Source organism: Ammospiza nelsoni, chromosome 19 (assembly GCF_027579445.1).
Source record: "Ammospiza nelsoni isolate bAmmNel1 chromosome 19, bAmmNel1.pri, whole genome shotgun sequence".
In the NCBI taxonomy this organism is placed as follows: Eukaryota; Metazoa; Chordata; class Aves; order Passeriformes; family Passerellidae; genus Ammospiza; species Ammospiza nelsoni.
In genome coordinates, this window is record NC_080651.1 from 5,161,125 (window position 1) to 5,178,661 (window position 17,537).

At 48.8% G+C, this 17,537-nt stretch overlaps 1 protein-coding gene across 2 annotated transcripts in view; it reads left to right on the plus strand.

The window, feature by feature from the left end:
- GAS7 (growth arrest specific 7) overlaps positions 1 to 17,537 on the plus strand; it is an 81,325-nt gene that overhangs the window by 11,253 nt on the left and 52,535 nt on the right. The window lies entirely within an intron of this gene.

The window sequence follows — 17,537 nt, forward strand, 5'->3', positions numbered from 1 at the left end:
GTCTGCTTTTTTTCTCCCGGAAGTCTTCATAGAAAGGAGTTTATGCTGTCACAAGCACACCTGGTCTGACAACAGGTATCAGCACTCCCAAGGGTACCACACAGAGCTGCTCCTGCCACCATGGCTACAACATTGCTATTGAATTTATTGTCATTCTGCTTAGTTTGACTGTGGTCGTCCGTAAGCACTTTCAGAATGTTCTTTTAAATTGGCTACCTGGATCTGCTTTGTCTTCCTGATCCTTTCTAATTCACTTATTTAGCCCTTTGCTCGTGTTTCCAAATGAAACCCTGTAGTTGCAGTCTGCTGAAATTCTCCTCCTTGAGCCATTTCCACAAAACCACAAAGCCAGACCTGCAGTGACAATCTGGTGCAGTACAGGAGCAGTTCCAGTTGCTACAGAAGTGAAATTTGGTCGTAGAAGAGGCAGAGCTGGAAAGCATTTGGTAGTGGGGTGGATGAAATAATTGGTACAGAGGAGTTAGGAGGAGAAAAATGGAGATGAGGAGTGACAGAGTTTGCAAGGGCTGACAGAGAATGAAGAATTAACAGAGTTTGAATTGGATACAGATATGGCAAGGTGCCATGTAGAAATTGCACAGAAGAGGAATTGTATTTCCTAGGAGTGAGAAAATGCTTAACTCAGAAAGGAACAGACAGAAACTGGTTTGATAGACGTAGTTTGTTTTGTAGCCCTGAAGAACTGTGTGCAGAATTCAGTTTAAAAATGCTGCTGAGGGCTGTGTGTGCAGCACACAGCTGAGCACTTCCAGCCCTGCCCATGTAATGAGCTGCCTGAGCAGCAGATTAGCTTCTACTGTGCCAGCTGCTGTATAATAGGACTAATTCATTACCCAAGGCCAAGTAATCACTCTCAATAGCAAGATTTAGGAGAGCCTATGACTTGTCTCATTGCTCTGCAGACTGCTGATGATCAGTGATAACTGAGACCAAATGAAGACTGGGAATAACCTCAGTCTGTTACAGAATGGAGAATAGAACTTCAGGTGTTTCCAAAAAGAAATCATGTGTAAATCATCTTTTGGACAATAATTTTGCCATGAACCTGAGTCAGTGAACCCCTGTGCACAGTTCCTCTGAGCTGCACTGCCCCAGGGTTTGGGGATCCCTCACCCCAGCTCCCTGCTCTGCTCTTGCCCCGCACCATTTACTGAGGCTGAATATGAATCTTCAGTGAGGGACAAAGCTTTCCCTCAGTGCTTGCCAAAAACATAATCGTGGGCCAGCAACATAATTCATCTCAGGGATGGGACTGTGGCATATTCTGCTGGCAGTGCTGGGGAGGAGGTTTTGCTGGTGCAAATCAGTGTTCCCAGCACACTGTGATCCCTTGGCCAGTGCGCTGTGTGCCTGCTCATGGAACAGGGCATCTTCCAGCATGTCTCTGATACCATCCTTGGGAATCTTGTTGGTTTGGGGGTGGCACTGTCCCATCTCTGAGGTGGGACTCTGCTGGAGGAGGAGAGGAGGTGTGCTGGCCACACTGGAGCCCCACACTGGAGACAGGGAACCCACAGATGGAGACCACCAACCTCAAGTAGCACATGAAAGGGGAAAGGAGCTGAGAATGCTGAATGCTTCAGCCCTGGCTGCATTTTTTTACTCACTTAGGTCAGAGAGCTTGATCACAGATCTCCACCCAGTGATGCTCAGGTCTTTATATCACAGTCTTCTAAGCTTGCCCACAGGGATTTTGGTGACACATGGAATGAAGGTGGCTGCACTGAACAAAGCAGCTTTTTGCTGGGCAAGATGTGAGTCTCTGGAAATGGCTCTTTTGTGATTTTAGAATCAGTAATACACAAGCAGGAATGGCTGTAATCCCTGTGTTAGCACTGTCGGTGCTCTGTGTGTGTGTCCCTGCTGTATGCAATGGTGTTAGAGCTGCAGGGCTGAGCCCTCTCCTCCCTTCTGCTGCCTCCTGCAGCAGGAGCTCCAATGCCCTGCCTGGGGTCAGAGCTGTGCCCTGGCAGCCTCTGAAGAGCCACTCAGAAGCTACAGCCTGTTTCCAGCCCAGAATCAGGCCCTGGAGTGAACAAATCCCAACATTCACTTCTGTGGTAGGGAATTTGCTTTTGCTTTCAGTGCTGGAGCATCCAGTGTTTCCCTGTGGTTAGAGGCAAGTGACCTTGAGAACCTTTTACTCCTCCTTTCCCCATGGCAGGGAAATGCTCTGGGGAGGTTGATGTGACCTGCACATCCCTCCCTGTGCAGGGATGGGATGTTTGCTCCTCAGCACGAAGAGAGAGCCTCATAAAGGTTTCTGCTCTTTTCTTAGCTCTGAGGAGTCACACTTCAGCCACCCTGCACCTTCATCCTCTGGGGCACACCCCTCCTTTGGAAGAGCCAAAATCAATCTGAGCCATCAGTGCTTTACTTGAAACAGCAATGATTGTGGCTGCTGAGCTTTGCTCTGTACCAGGGGGTTCTTGGGGCTGCTCTTTTCAGCGTCTCTGGGGGTACCTGCTTGGGGTGCAAACCTGTAACCCCACAGAAATGCAGCACTGGCACCATCAGACAGCTGCCACAGGGGTTCTGCCTGCCAGGGATGGCACCAGGCTGGATTTGGGCAATGATTTGTCACTGTGGCTCTGTTTGGGTGACACACAGCTCAAAGGGCACACACCCACGAGGTTCTTATGGTTTGAGATGCAGTGCAACTAAAATCCTTCAAAATAATTTTTCCTTTACTAATTTTATACAATTTTTTTACTAATTTATTTACTAATTTTAGTAAATAAGGCTACAGCTTGGCTTTTGATAGCCTGTACACCCAGGATGTTTCATCCTGCCCTGTGGAGAGCAACAATTGTCTCTATCACATAATGTATAACTACCTCAGCTGCCTTATCAGAATATTCCTAAGGAGTACAATTGAATTACTGTTGATCACAATGTAGGACACAATTTTTTCCTCTCTTGTAGGCTTTTTATTTTATTTATGATGTTGCCTTCCTTGGCAACGTCCACAGTTTCTTCTTAAGGCGAGACATTTATTTATAACTAAATAAAATGACTGTGTTTATAAAGGTATAAATTCTTCATTATTGTTCATTTTCCCCCTCTCTGTGCTAGGCTGCAGCTCCAGCAGTAGTAAGGCAATATCTTCAGCGGAAGGAGTTAAATTTGCCACCCCAGAAAAGAGCAGGCCAGATCTGAAAGCTATTCCTGTAACAGAAATTTTGATCTCAGCCCCATTTCCTGTCTAAAAACTTTTCTCTTTCAGTGGAGATCATGAAATGCTACAACTTTTGAAATGTAACATTTCCACTTTTGAAATTTACAACTTTTGTTCAGAGCTTGCTGAGAAAATATCCTTCAGCTCCAGAGGTTCCCTCTGTCAGGAGCCCAGCCTGAGGAACAGCAACCACAAGTTACAGCATAGTTTCAGTTCTCTATGTTATTATAATAATATAATGCACTGAAGTGTGCTGCCATTGTGTAGCAGAGCGGGATTAATTAGGCACTGGATTCAATACATTTAAGCGTGCAAGACAACTCCTAGAGGGAGGCCAAACCCAAGACAACCTCTCAGATTTCCCTCAAATAAAACAGGTATTATTTTTCTTCACATGGTGAGATCCTGCAGCTGTGCAAAATTCACCAAAAAACATTCCTTCTGTAATTCTACCAACTTCTTCCCCTCAGTGCAGTCAGTGACAGGAACGTGGAATGAGCAGCCCAGAGCTGCTGCAGCAGGAGCAGCCCTGCTCTGCTGACCCCTCTGAAGGGCCAGTGAGGGTGGGAAAGGCAGGCACTGCTTTTGGGGGGCTACAGGTGTGCACATGCAGTGCCATCCTGCACATCCAAGGCTGCTGGGATGCTTTGTTCCAGTTCAGCAGCAGGCACAGAAATACTGAGAGTTGTGAGAAGAATGTTTGGGCAGGCGTAGACATGGCAATGCTCTGGGCTCCCCTTTAACCCTCTGATGGTGCCTTAACCCCATCTGCACCCAGCAGCAGCCCCAGGAAGGCCTCTTGAGCCTCGCCAAGCACTGGTGCAGCTCTCAGGGCTGGTGTTTTCCTGGGGTGGCTTCTGTGTGTGTGAGCTCCCGAGGCCACCGAGCAGCAGGACCTGTCCAGAGTGGACACTGAGGGAGGGCAGAGGGGGCAGACCCTGCTGGCAGCCCGTGCCTGCCCTGTTCCCCTGTGGCTGCAGTAGCCTGGTCTCCAGGCATGCTGAGTGTGTCCTGTGCTGCTCTGGATGGGGCTGGAGCAGCTGGAGCACACTGGGGAAGGTGGCACAGGTGGCACCAGAGCCTGGGCACTGACAGGGCTGCTCCCACCTCCTGACAGAGGAGTCCAGCCCTTCTGTGCAGGTGATGCAGGAGATGCTGATTTCTCCAGAGGGGATTGGTGTGGGTTTATGCCTGGCAGGAGCTGCCCAGAGCTCGCCAGTGTGTCACACACATCTTTTATGAAAAATCCTTTCCTTAGGATTTTTCTTCTTGAGAATCTGAGAGGCCTCAGGAACAAAATGTAAACAATGGTTATCTGCTGCTGTGGAATGCAACAGGTGCATCTGGGATTGGTCTCATGTGGTTGTTTCTAATTAATGGCCAGTCACAGTCAGCTGGCTCAGACTCTGTCTGACACACAAGCTTTTGTTATCATTCTTTCTTTTTCTATTCTTAGCTAGCCTTCTGATGAAACCCTTTCTTCTATTCTTTTAGTGTAGTTTTAATATAATATATATCATAAAATAATAAATCAGCCTTCTGAAACATGGAGTCAGATCCTCATCTCTTCCCTCATCCTAAGACCCCTGTGAAAACCATAACACCAGTGGAAAACTCCCGGGATGGGGTGAGCAGGGGCTCCTCCCTGCCTGGTGGGGGCTGCGTGTGTTTGGTGTCACTGGCTCATTTTTAGCCTCCAGGAGAGGAGGATAAACCAACCTCCTGTGCCAGCTGAGCAGCTCAGGGGCAGAAACTGATGAACATGGCTGCAGTTTCTTCTTCTCTGCATGGAGTCAAGCACCACACACTTCCTCAGGAGCTGCTGTGTGTGCTGTCACCATCCTGCTGCCCCAGGAGCCACCAGAAGTGCCAGCACAGGCTGTCCAGGGGCATGGCAGGTTTCTCATAAGCTCCAAGGATTGTTTGTGCTGCTGTGTTCCAGCATGGACAGGTGAGAAGCCTTGGGGCAGGAACTTCTTAATCCTGCAGACAAGAACAAGCTCATCCTTATTTCAAAAAGACAGAACACTGATTTTTACAGCCAGCTGAGGAAGAGAAACTCCTGAGGTCAGACTCTCCAGTGCTTTTTCAGATGTCCAGGCTGAAGGAGCTGGGTTCTTTTTCTCCCTGGTGATCAGAGAGCTGTGAGCACCTGCTCAGCTGAGCTCTGCAGTCCTGGCTGGAGCAGCTCTGCCTGTGGATGTGCTCAAACAGGCTGGATGGCAGTCCCCACGAGGAACCAAACTGAGATGTAGTTTTTGTGTCTTGCCAAGCTGTTCTTCTCTTGCTAAGTCAGAGAGCAGGAGCCTGAGGGTGTTGTTATCAATCTGGAGCTTGAATTCAGCATCTGTTCTGCATCCTCTTGCTTCTTTCCCGGGCATGAGGCCAAGGTTTGGTGTCCAGGAGGTGGGACCTGCCTGCAAATGCAGGGCTGTGCTCAGCCTCCCCATTCCCTCCTCCACAAACAAAGCTGCTGCAGCAGAGCAGGAAGGTGCAAATATGATTTTTACAGCCCAGAAAGCAGCTCTTGGGTTTGAATTAAAATTTTCCATAAGTTTTGTTGTTTTTTTTTTTTTTTTCCCCCACTTTGCATCTGCCTGAGCCCAGCCCAAGTGTTCAAGTGTTCAGGCAGCTGGGTGCAGCACCACAGGTGGCACAGAGAGGTTCCCCAGGACTTCACTGGAAGTCTCAGAAGGGAAGTAGCACAAACAGGGACGTGCCCTGAGCTGGACGAGCTCCTGACAGAAGGGACCCTGTAGGAGCTTGGCGCTCTGTGTAACATCCAAAGAGTGTTTCCATGGCTGCTGGATTAGCTGTACCAGAGGCTGTGCTGCAATACTGGCTTTTTCATGCTCTTCACAGGGTAGCAGCTTGTGAACTGGAAATTTGGGATAATTTATTTTTATGTTAAGTGTAGATTAAAAAATTGAATTCTACCCTTTTTCAGAAAAGCATATTACTTAAAAACCCCATGGAGTTAAAAATCCCATCTAAAGTAGTGGAATATAATTGGCAGACTCAACAGAACTTTCTTGTATTCCCTAGTTTTAATATTTTTTTTTTTTTTGCAGTCCCAGGCTTCAGAATACCTCAGCTGCAAATACTACTGTAATTCACATGCAAAAGCTTGCAGAGGTTCATGTGGAGAGGGTTTAGAGGCTAGGAATGATTTCTTTATGGCTCTTTGAGGTGATGGTGTCCAGGTAGTGCAGGGTGGCCAGAAAGCACCTTTGCTGTGCTGGTATTATTAAAGGTTTCATTGTGAATGAAACCTTTAATAATACCAGAAATCAGAATAATCAGAAATAATCAGAAAAAAATCAGAAATAATCAGAAAAATAATCAGAAATAATCAGAAAAAGTGTACCAACCCCACCCCAATTCTTAACTTTCAGCTCCAAGTGTTGATCTTTCCTAAGCAGCATTTTCTTATTAGATCATGAGATTATTTCTATAAGGTTTTATTTTCTTTTTAATACATGATGTCATACTTTAAATAATGTTTCTGTTTTCATATCAAACGTGTCCATTCCAAGCCATGTCCCAGTGGAATGTCAGCATGGTGTAATCTTTGGGAACAGCTGCTGAGGATACATATGTGTGCCTTATACACAGTCACAGTCAGAAAGGCTGAATAGTACCTACATCATTTCTTATAAAGAGTTATTTGCTATTTTTTTAAAGAAATTCAACCTTTACTGGGGCTTTGATACCACCTCCATCCTGAACCTTCCCATCTGCAGGTTAAATTCATTTTCCTCTCTCCTGTGAGGGATGGGAAAATAAACCACCCTTTTCTTTTTGGCATGTCCAAGACACTTCCCTTTCATTCTTTATTCCTGCCCTCTATTAAACTACTTTTTTCTCTTTCTGTTCAGGTCATTTTTTCGTAGATCTCCAGTTTTTACTCTCTTTTGGACTAGATTTTCCATGGATTCTCAGAGAAAATTAGCAAATGCTCTGAGATTTACGAGCCAGTTCTTCAAAAGTCTATCAATCTCAGAGTTCTCCAAGTTATTCTTTCCCTACTGCAGGCTGAAATCTTTGTAGCTGGTATTAACTTGATGATGAAGGGCTTTATTAATAAATGACATTTTGGTGAGTATCCTGAACATGGTCATTCATGGGTAGCTCTCCTCTGCTGCTGAGCTTCCACTGGTTCTTTTACTTGGCCTTCCTCTTAATACACATTTATAAACTATTTCCTGTTGCTGCTAATGTTTCTCTGCTGATTTTATCTACTTCTGCGCCTACACTTCTCTGCTTGTCATAGGAATAACTGGCAGCTTTTTTTAATTTAAAAGCAGTCTAAAAGGTTCCTTCTCTTACATGCACAAAGGCTTCCCATTCCCAGTGACTTCTGATGTTTCTGTATTACAATTACTCAAATTCACTGATGCAGTAACAGGTAATTATATGCTGTAATGGACATAGGAGGAAGACAGATATTGAAATCCCCAATTCCATAAACAAGATTAACTTGCTACGTGTAGAGCTATCAAAACAATAGATTTTCTTTATCTGCTTTGGGAGTGTGGTTTGATGAATGTGGACTATGCAGCAGTGTCTGGACCACGTTGGAAATGCTTGGAAATCCTGTTGGCAGGATAGCCCAGGGATTGAGGTGCCAGGCAGTTTTAAAATGGCCATTTTATTCAGCATCTTTATCTAGTGAGATAGGAGACTGGGAAAAGAGAGGGGGTGGAGGACCCAGTGACATTCATTGTGCTCTTCTGAGGATGCTCAGTTACTGCACAGAGCAAATTAAAATCCATCAATAACTTTGATGGATAACTTTAGTTTCCAGGGATTTCCCCCTGCTGGCTTTTTTCAGGGCTTTTTGCTCCTATTTGCACTTTTTCCAAGCTGAATATTGAATTGATATTTCCTGGGTGTTTCTGCCTGCTCCATTTTTTTTTTCTGCATGCACCTGACCCCTGTGCGGTTGATCCTGTCCCAGCAGCAGGTTTTCTGCTCAGCTGCCCCTGCTGCCACTCCCAGCCTTTCCTTGAGGTCTGCCTTTGCCATCCCTCATCTCTGCAGTCCTCCCCACCACTGGCAATGTGCTGCCTTCAGTGTTATTCTATGCTTATGTGGACCAGGACTGAAGGAATTCCCCTGCACAAATGTGGTGACCTGGATATTCTTCTTCTCAGATGAATGGAGTTTCATTAAAAAGAGCCAAACCAGGAAAAGGAGATCTGAGCTTCCTTCAGTGTGTAGAGGGCCAGGAGCAGCAGCTGTGAGGACAAGAAACAGGTTTTTTACCTCAGAGGTAGGCCACTAATTAGAAGGTGAATGTGAACAAACCCTTTAATTTCAGCCAGAGATAAGAGATATTCAGTTCATTGCCTGGTCTGGTGAAATGGCTGCTCACATTAAAGCCCTGGGAAGGTTGCATGTGGGAGAAACACACAGGTGTCCTCTGCTTGTGTCCTCCTCCAAATCAGAAAGGCCAGTGGGAGCAGAACCACTGTGCAGGGATGCTGGAGAGGGGCAGCAGCTGCAGAGAGCTGCTGGTGCTGCTGGGTTGATGAGAACCAGCTCAGTTCTTTCAGGATCACAGGGAAGAGTGAAGCAGTCAGTTCCTGCAGAGCTCTGGAGACCCTCTGCTGCTCTGCCCACCTGGGGCTGCTTTACCTGGGTGTCACACACAGGCTGGCCTTGATCTCAGCCAACAAACAGCTCTGATGTGGCTGCCCACACCTTGCTGTGGGACAGGACTGGGGCAGGCAGGCAGAGATTGCTGTGGTCCTGCCTGAGCAGCCCCCAGAGTGGCTGAGCCCGGTGGAGAAGATTTTCGCTTTTCTGAAGGACATTTCAGTGTCCTGTCAGGGTACAGAGGCAGCCCCACACTGGCATCCTCAGAGAAGGGCCCTGGAGATGCTGCAGGTGCAGGGATTGGTGTCAGTGGGGCTGTCCCTGTCTGCTGAGCCCTGCTGGAGCCTGCATCCCAGCTGAGAGGGGCACCAAGCATTCTGCACTGCCCCCAGAGCCCCTTGGCCTTCCTGTGCCACCCTGTCCTGCCAGCAGGCATGGGCACATCCCCTGCTCTCAGAGCTGCCTGTTTGTCTGCCTGGCTGCTTGTCTGTCTGTCTGTCTGGCCGCAGCAGCAGGCAGGGTGAGCCACGGCTCCTGCAGCCTCCTTCAGGCGTGCCAAGGGCTCAGAATGACCTCCCTCCCGTGCTTTATTTTGTTGTTTGTTAGTTTGCTAGTTTATTAACATTTGTAGCAGCAGCAGAAATGAAAAAATAGAGGTGGTGTGTCTGTGTGAGTGCATTGTGCTGCGGGGTTACAGGCACAACAGCCACATTCCCCACGCCTGAGAGAGATTACAAGGGAGGGCGCAGGAATGTGCATCTGGCAGCACTTTGTGTCTTGGCCATTTCGCTGCTTTCTCTGCATCTGAGGTTCCCAAAGTTTTGGTCATGGAGGGCCATTTAATCCAGGGAACAGATTTCCTCTGCAGGGAAACACCATTCAAGAGGAATTGAGGGTGTTTGTAAGTAAAAGGTTGCTGCTTGAAAAAGTAGTAAAGCAGGGAACTGCCCAACCACAGCAACAGGAGGAAGCAAATTTCATTTTAAAGTAGAGGAAAGTGTAGCTATAATATGCCAAAAGATTGCTCATGGCCTGGGGCCAGGAACAGAATCTGAGCTAACTATTGCAATTTTGTTTTAATTTCATGGGGTTTTAGATAGTAATTATAATAAAATTATCAGAAATGTGGATCATTAAACATAGGGTTCTCAGGCACGTTGTCCAACATTCTTCCTAAAAGAGAGAAGATTAGTTAAAAGCTTTTTAAAAGTGGTTAAATAAATTAATGCCCTATCCCTGGAAGTGTCCAAGGCCAGGTAGGGCAGGGCTTGGACAGTCTGGTCTGGTGGAAGGTGTCCCTGCCCATGGCAGTGAGTTGGAGTGGGATGAGCTTTGATGTCCCTTCCAACCTGAAGCATTCTGTGATTCTGTGATAAATACAGACAACTAACAGGGATTACTCTTTGGGCACTCTCAGAATGTCCTTTTATTAATTTCTCATGAGAAGAATACATGACAAGATCTCCAGAAACTTATCTATGATGCTTTTACTTGCTTTTCTAACTTATAGGTACATTACTTGCTCCAGACTGTTTCTGTAAATACATTTTTGGCAGATGACTGCAGCAAGGTTTGAGGTTGCTGTGCCTTAGCACTGCTCTGCATACTTGTGTGTGCTTGTGGGAGGGAGTCTCTATTTTAAGGGAGAATCCCTTCCTTCCTGAAAGGACACTAATTATTAGTTGTTATCAAGTGATTTTATTGTGTCTGGGAAGCTGCAGAACCCAGCAGTAGAGTGTGGCTTGTTAAAACCCTAGTGATGTGTGAGAAATGAAGCACATGAAGGGATGCCCTGGCACAGATGGGAGAGAGGATGCTGGAGCTGCATTGTTTGGAACTGCTTCCAGCTGCTGGGCTTGCAGAGGATGCAGCAGGAGGATTGCAGCACAGGTAGGGAGAGCACTCAGCCAGGCTGAGCTGCCTGCAGTGCACAGGCTGGAGGCCCCACATTAAAGCATTTGGCTTTATTCCCAGATGTTCCGTTCCTCCAAGCCCAGCTGCACTCACAGGCACAAGAATTCCAGAAGGCAGCCATGCTGCCCAGCTCTTTGTTTGCCCTCAAGCCTGCTGAGGGTGACTTTTCTACCCCCCTTTTTCATGCCACAGCCCAGGGAGGGGGGTCAGACAGCCAATTTCAGTCTGTGGGGAGTTTATTTTTTAACTGCTTCCAGTCACCCTTCCGGGGCAGAGCACCTGGAGCAGGCAGCATGCCCCCAGCTCCCGGGCTGCCTCCCTTGCCTCTGACCATCTCGCTGGTGTGCCACGCTCTGCAGTCACCCAGGGAGGGATTTGTCCCCACGGCAGGCCATTCCAAACTGGAGACAAGCAGTAATGCTGCAGCTGGCTTGGTCTGGGCTTGTGACTCTGTGCTTCTGGGGGTGACTCTGACAGTACAAGGTCTGCTCAACAATGGCCCTGTTGTGCCTGGATGGCAGAACAACACAGCCCTTCAGAGTACTTGGCCCTGGTGCTCTGTCTCATACCAGATGCTGGTGTCAGAGACAGAGTGGCACATCCCTCCTGAGAAGGGTGAGCCTTGTAAAAAACTTCTCTGCTCCAGGTTTCCCACAGCAGAGTCTCAGGCATCCAGTTCTGGGAAGATAATAACTTAATAATTGAGTGGTACAGTGCTAGAAACAGCCCTTAACAAAGGAATCCCTGGGCTTTTACAGCATTACAATCCACATGTCATTGCAGTGGTTGAGTACAGGGTCTCCTGCTGTTCTCTGGCTCCTGCAGAGTCCCTGGGTGACCAAACACGCCCTGCTCAGCCCTGCAGGGCCCTGAGCCCTTGGTCAGGGGAAGGGTCAGTGTCCTCAGTGTCCATTCCCAGCCACTTGCCAGGGGCTTTGGCCATTCCCCCCTCCTGGCACAGCCTGCAGGTCCCAGCTCAGCTCCCCTGGAGCACTGGGGGTTCCACAGAAGGGAGGAGGGCTCCTGCTGCTCCTGGGCTGCCCTGGCACAGCACACATCCAGCCCAGGGCTCTAGGAGGGCTGGCATGTGCCTCACCCCCTGTCTTTCACCTTCCTCTGCCCATTCCTACCCTGCCAAGCCATGGTGTGATAACTCCTGCTTGGGGAAGCCTTAGTGTCCAGGAGAGGCAGCTCCTGACAGCCCGTGGCAGAGCTCTGGGTCTCCATCTCACTGAGGGGATGAGACTGTGACTCAAGTACTTCATGTCAAACTCTGTCACATCGGAGTGGGCTGAGTTTGCACAGCAGCATGCAGGGCTTTTGCATAGAAACATGAAACTGTGCTCATGGCAGCTCTGGATCTCTTGAGAAATCAGCTTCGTCCCAGCTGGCCACATCCTGTTCTTTTGAGACATTGTGGCAGGGAGACAGCATGGCTTCATTTTCTGATGGCAGAAAAGCAGCAGAGCAGGGCTCTCAGTGTGCTGGCTGTGTCCTGGCAGATGAACCATGCCTGGACCTCCAGAGCCCATACCCACTCTGCTGGCTGGCAAAGGAGATTCCAAATGTTAACTCTCTGAACAGCAAGAAACATTGGTGCTGAAAGGAAAACAGAATGGGAGTGTGCTAACTTCTGTATTTCTTTTGGGGAAGAAGGAAAAAGACTACAGCTAATTCAGAAAAACTCCTGGACTCCTTCAGGGGAACTGGCTGCTGGGAGGGTTTGCTCCATGTTTCAGGGGGCAGCTGGTCACAGATATGCTTGGGAATGGGTAAGAGGTGTCAGCCCAGGCCTTCTGGCATTCTTTCACTGGATTTTTCACTTCTGGATTGTTCATGTGCTGACTCCCCACAGGGGTGTCCAAGGCCACTGTTGATGCCAAGATCTGCCCCTTTTCTCTTCAGTGCTTGTTTCTTAGACAGGACAGACTGCAGTCACCATCCAGGGCATGGACAGACAAATGCCATCACCAGCTGCCTATTTAACTGGTTCTTTGAATCTCTTACCCTTCATCCATGGTTTCATCCCTTCCCCATCTTTGTTTCTTCCTCTAACCACCCACCCCTCATCATCCCTTGTCTTGTATAACACCTCTTTCCCTGCATCCCTCTGTCCCTGAGTGGTCTAGAGAACCTTTCCTGTGGCTCTCTGTGATGATTTTCACCCCAGAGCAAGGCCCTGATGGCTCTCACCACAGGGGTGACTGCACAGAGTGCTGTGTTTGTGAGATTAGATTATCTCAGCTCCCATCACTGGCCCTCTGTGTTCTGTTCCTGTTCTCTCTGCTCTGTTTGTGGAGCTGGACCCTTCACAGAATCACAGATCCCCAAAGGATGGAAAAGTCCTCTGAGATCATCAAGTCCCCCATTAACCCAGCACTGAACCATGTCCCTAAAAACCCCACACCTGCTCACTGTCTGGGCACTTCCAGGGACAGTGATTCCACAGCTTGCCTTGGCAGCCTCTCCTAATGCTTCACAACCCTTCTGGTGAAGAAATTTTTCCTGATATTGCAGCAGTCTGTCTACAGGAGCCCTCATTCGCCTTCCAGGGCCGTGCTGTAGAAGCTGCATCCTCATGGCTGCCTGATGTGACCACCCACAGCTTTTTGCCTGTCCAGTGTCAGTCTGGCTATCACCTGGCCGTGCATGGCTCAGCTGGATACAGGAGAGGGGCTGCTCAAAGGGAATTGGACAGATTTGTTCATTAATGATTTGTCTGTTAGCATAGAAGGGTAAAACAACTGTGTGTTTTCCTGGGGGTGATTCCTGAGCTCCCTATGGTCACTGTGTTCTAGATGGGCTTTCTCAGAGCAGACACTGTTCCCATGTGGCTGTCCATGCTCTTGGGCACCTGGTGAGAGGGTGGTGCTTCATTTCCCCCTTCTTGGTTGCTCTTTCAGTGCCAGATCTCTGCACCCTTGTCACAAAGTGCTGAATGCTGTCACCCCCTGAGAGCAGCCAGAGAAAGGAGCACAGGAGAGGGAGCAGAGCTCAGGCAGAGCAAGAGGCAGAGGAGGCTGACAGCCGGGCTGTCCTTTGCAGGCTGCTCTCACCCTCCTGCTCCCTTACCACTCCCCAAATCCCTGCTGTCAAAGGCTTTTTATTGTCTCTTTGCAACCCTCTTCAAATCAGGGCCCCGCTCCCAGTGCTCTTTCTCCACACTGAATCTCAATCCTGCCATTATTTTTATGCTCCCTACTCCTTACACCAGCCATGCCCAGTGATTGCTGTGGCCAGGCACTCCCTGAGTGCTGCTGTGCCAGGGAGTGAGCATCGTCTGTGGCAGGATCTGGAGCAGACCTGTGCCAGGAGCCCCACGTCACCCACCAGGGCCAGGCTCAGCTGCAGCTCCCTGCTGGGACCTTCCCAGTCTGGCACATGGCTCTGTGCACCAGGCACATGTTGGGAAGGGAGGGAGAGGGCTGAGCTGCACTGCAGTTACTCAGATTTTTTCCCTTCTGGTTTGACAGCCCCTATTTTGAAGGGGTCGGGATGGGATTCACAGGTCAGAGGATTTATCTTCCCACTCATTTTGGTCTCTCACACAGCACTGAGGCAGAAAACATCACCCACTCCATCTCCTTGGGTCATGCACCTTCAGAAACAGCTTGTTTCTCCCTCATTTATGGTACTGATGGAGAAAAATATCCTACTCCCAGAAGGCTCCTTCTCTGCTAACACAGTGCTTTTCATGTGCCTTACATTACAGCAAAGTGCTGGGCACATGCCTGTGCCACAGCCAGGGACCTGGGTGGGTGACAAGGGAGGCTTTTGGCAGCTGTGGGTCTGGCTGGGGACCAGGCAGAGCTGGCTGGGAAGCATGCACACTGTGTTCCAAACCAGACAGAGGAATGCAGAGATGTGGGAGAGCTGGCCACCCTTCTCTCCTGGTCACAGCCACCAGCAGCTGCTGGGAAGGTGGCAGAGATGGCACCAAGGAGACAGAGATGGCATCCAAGGAAACAGAGATGGCATCCAAGGAGACAGCTGTCGTAGACATCTCTTTGTGAAAATCCTTTCTTAAGATTTTTTTCCCCTTCTGAGAAGCTGAAGCCTCAGGAACAAAATGTAAACAATGGTTATCTGCTGCTGTGGAATGCAGCAGGTAGATTTTTGATTGGCCCATCTTAGTTGTTTATAATTAATGGCCAATCAAGGCTGAGCTATCTCGGACAGAGTCCGAGTGAGCTGCCTTTTGTTATCATTCTTTTCTAGTCTATTCTTAGCTAGCCTTCTGAGGAAACCTTTCCTTCTATTTCTTTTTAGTATAATGTAATATATATATATACATATATGTATATAGTTATAATGTAATATATATATATAGTAAAATAATAAATCAAGCCTTCTGAAACACAGAGTCAACATTCTTGTCTCTGCCCTCATCCAAGAACCCCGGTGAACACGGTCACAGACAGCAGCTGCAGGGAGATGCAGGAGTTATTTAGGAAGAAGAAGGAGTGAAGCAGAGTGCCATGGCACAGAGGAACCTTATTAGCACAAGGAGGTTTTTAAAACTGGGAGAAGTGAGAGCTGCCCAGCTAAAGTGGAATGTGGGGATGTGCTGGGCGTAGTTCAGCACGCAGCTCCAGCCTCAGCACTCTGAGATGCTCCAGCTCAGCACAGGAGGGGGACTGGCCTCTGGTGGCACGGGAGGCTGGTGCCCAGAGCAGAGGGATGGCACTGCAGGGCAGGGCCACCCATGGAGGGTGACTTGTCCCCAGCTGAATGTGCCATCCTATTCAGCCCGAGGGGAGCTGTGCTGGTTGCCATGGCAACCAGGACAGATCATATGACCCGTTCCACTTTCTATATATAAGTCTGTTTCACACAGTGTATGTGACTCCATGGAAACCAAATGTTGAGCAAGAAAGATTGCATAAAAATGAACAAAATACAGAATGACTCAAAGTACGAGGCACAGAGAGGCTGTGGGTAGGGCTGAGGGGTTTGGGGGTGCCCCAGGCCTTGTCCTGAGCCAGAGCACAGGCTGGGACAGGCATCAGCTGGAGCCAAACACAGACCCCTCTTTTTTAACTGCACCATACAGCACCCTCCTGTACCTAAAGGGGCTCCAGGACAGCTGGAGAGGGACTTTGGAGTGACAGAGAGCAGGTTTTGATGAGCTTTTAGGGAGAAACTCCTCACTCTGAGGGTAGGCAAGCCCTGGCACAGGTTGCCCAGAGGAGCTGTGGCTGCCCCATCCCTGGCAGTGTCCAAGGCTGCGTTGGACAGGGATTGGAACAGCCTGGGGTAGTGGAAAGTGTCCCTGCCCATGGCAGGGGTGGAATGAGATGAGCTTTGAGGTCCTTTCCAGCCCAAACCATTCTGTGATTCTGTGGTTCTGCCTTTTCTGCACCAGGGCTGACACACACCTTTCCAAAGCTCAGTGATCACGCAAACTGCAGTTAGAAAGATAAGCTCAGTGCTGTCAATGCAGAACAAGCTGTTCCCCACAGCACAGAGCCTGCTCTGGGGCAGATTCATCCATTCATGCTGTGTCCTTGCATTGCTCCTTGCAGGGAGTTTCCCCTCCATGGTTTGCCCATTTTTCTGTCACCAGTGATCCTCCAGCACTGCTTGTTTGGGCACTGTGGCTTTCCTTGTGCTGCTGGGCCTGCAAGTGTGACTGTGGCAGCAGCAGGTGGCTGTGCTGATACTGCCCCACAGCCAGAGGCTCCTCTCCATTTGCATGCTCTGCTGAAATAGGATCACAAAATCACAGAAGAATTTAAATTGGAAGGGGCTTTTGGAGGCCTCTAGTCCAGCCCCTTGTTCAGAGTTAGATCAGGTTGCTCAAGGCCTGAACTTGTGGTTTTGGGATTGTTTTGCTTTCCTTTCCCTGGGGCTGTGTGTTGGGAATTGCCCCTGGTGTGAGCTGTGCTGGAGCACTGTGCAAGCCCATACATCTTCAGGGAGCTCAGCCTTGTCAACACACAGATGTTTCCTCCCTAGGATCCCTCTTTGAAGGAGAATGGGGATTTCCTGCAGTTTGAAAATGGGAAGTCATTTTCCTCTATTGAGCAAGGCAGAACTTGCCTCAGGGTCAAGTCATCATGGATTGAACTGATGTGTGTAACTCCCTGTTACCCCACTTTGCTGCATAAAACTCTCGTTGGCTTTTTTCCATCCCTGGAACAGAATCACAGTGCCAAGGGCTTTTCCAAAGGAACAGAATGAGTTGTGCTGCTGCTAACTTGATCAAGAAGATCAGGAAAGAAAAGAAAAAGAGAACAGTCAGAAAGTCAGAAGAGATGGAGTGGGAGAAGCACTCTCCACCTCCCTGCTGCCCTGTTCTGAGCTGGCCCAGCCAGCCAGAAATGTCAGAGCTCTGCCAGGCAGCCCCTGGCTGCTGCTCTTCTCCATGTGAAGCATCAAGGATGTCTGACCCAGCTGTCCTTCTCTTCAGACATGCTTCTAGACTATCAGTGTACAGCAGCACACAGATGGAACAGTATTTATGTCCTGGTCAGGGTTGTGGCCCTCTGGGGTGGCTCTCTGCCCACACAGGTTGTTCTGTCATTGCCATCCCTGGCCCTGTGCCTGTGGATGCAGAGGATGAAGCACAGAGAATGGTCAGGTTTATGTACTCTGATCCAAACAGCAAATCCTTCTGTCTCTTGTCAGTGCTGCTGTGCTGGATTAGGGGAGTTAAACCCACAGATCTGTTGTTATTCCATGTGCTTGCCTCTGCTAACTCTCTCTCTCATCTCTCTTTGGTGCTGAATAGCACCAGTGCCCATTTGTTGCTCATTTCTGTTTGCTCTCTGCTGTGCATTTATCAGGAGAATTCCATCCCTGTGTTTCTGCAGGCAGCAGA